The sequence below is a fragment of the Myotis lucifugus genome, unplaced genomic scaffold (genome assembly GCF_000147115.1).
Source record: "Myotis lucifugus unplaced genomic scaffold, Myoluc2.0 scaffold_146, whole genome shotgun sequence".
NCBI lineage: Eukaryota > Metazoa > Chordata > Mammalia > Chiroptera > Vespertilionidae > Myotis > Myotis lucifugus.
Window position 1 is genome coordinate 2,482,994 of NW_005871194.1, and position 1,604 is coordinate 2,484,597.

Here is a 1,604-nt window from a genome sequence, read left to right on the forward strand (position 1 = left end):
GCCTTCCACTGTGTACTTAGGAAGTAATTGCAGCCCAGAACTTAGATTTACTGCCTGCAAGCAGAAAGGTAGCGGTCCTTGCTTTTTCTCCTTTCGTCTTCAGCTAAAGACAAACTTCATGAATTCCAAGAAGCTTTGGAACAGCGTTGTCTTCAAGTTACATGAGATGCTAAAAAAAAAGAAAAGAAAGAAAAAAAGGCAGAATGGCAGCTCCTACCTGTTAAAAATGTTTGGTAAACAATATGGAAACTAGGACATACTAAAAATCTATAGTTGCTGATAGAGGAAGTAGTTTGTTTTCTGGGACTTGTTGCAGAAGTAGCCAGCGTATGGAGTGCAGTTCTTATCTTAGTTTGATGACATGGCTCTAAGTCCCTCCTATTTTGCACTTGGAGAAAGATGCTGCCGTTAGCGGGCATGCAGTGCAACAAAACTATATTCTCTGTGTACAAAATGTGGGTGATGTTATTAAATGTGATCATTTTGTACTTTCTACAGAAGACAGCGGACATACAGCAACAATCAGAAATGTGTTTTAATGCTTGACAGTCTCATGCATGAATGAGTTCATTTTGTTACCCTGGAAAAAAAATCACTTTGCTTCATTGCCATCTTTCTAGGTCCAGGTTTGAAGAACCAAATTTCAGTGGAAGGTTTGGAGCTACTTTCTGACTTGATTGGTATATCTCTAGTTATTTTTTAAAATCTCCCCCACCCCCTGCCCCTACTTCTTTCTGCTCTGCTCTGCACTGTCTCTAATATTTTTTTAAAAGATTGGAGGCTCAGGGGGAAGGGGAGTGGAAATCCCATTAAGGCCTTGTATGAAAAAAGCTAATGGAGAAAGACTAAAACCTTTTGGGTTTGATAGTACCTAATGTTTTGTTCTGTCCAGCCAGCCATCTGCAACTCCACACTCCCCGCTGAGGAACTGGCCGGGAGACAAAGCAATGGAAAACGGTGAAGGAGTCGCCCCCGTGATGTGAGCAGAGAGCTTTTGGCAGTAGCCCGGCTGAATTAAGACCACAATCCTTTTCGGAAATCAGTCTAAAATGAACTCTTCACAATAAACATGAAATTAAAAGCATGATGTACTAGTGACTCAGAAGGAATGTGAGCGCTTCTCCAGGAACTGCCGAGTCCCCGTGGACGAACCGTGTCTGGATGATCATTCCAGGTTTCCTGCGAGTGAGTGAACCTCTAACCCTGTGGTGGTGTTGCCTATGGAAATATCACCTACGACTTCCAACGGGAAATGCCAAACATTTGGATGGAAACTATTAAGTGCAGTAAGTTATTAATGACTCGTTTTGATTTGTCAAATCATCTGAGTACTTTCTATTGTAAGGCTAAATAATCGTTTGGGGAACTAAGACGTTTTTTTTCCCCTTTTCTCATTTTTACCCCGTGACTAAAGCATATTTGGACCAAATGGCTAATAGGCTATTGGAGAAATGGAAAGAAAGAAAGTTTCTGCTCCCTCTTTGCAAGTAGGAGTTACTTCCCATGTTATTAGACTTAATTCTTTTTTGTTTGTTTTCAGTGTTACTGCCAGAGGATTTGTAAGCATGTCCGGGGGGGGGGGGGGGGGAGTGGGGGTGAAGGTG

General features: G+C 41.9%; 1 protein-coding gene across 6 annotated transcripts in view; it reads left to right on the top strand.

Moving 5' to 3' along the window:
• Positions 1–935: 935 nt before the first annotated feature.
• The window catches only part of ABCA9 (ATP binding cassette subfamily A member 9), a 112,367-nt gene continuing 111,698 nt past the window's right edge, over positions 936–1,604 (top strand). Inside the window, exon 1 of one of the 6 annotated variants that reach the window (XR_002830771.1) lies at positions 936–1,286. The gene's annotated coding sequence lies outside the window, so the exon portion shown is untranslated. The remainder of the gene's footprint in view (positions 1,287–1,604) is intronic. The other 5 variants (XM_023759039.1, XM_023759037.1, XM_023759040.1 and 2 more) reach the window with 5 other exon arrangements.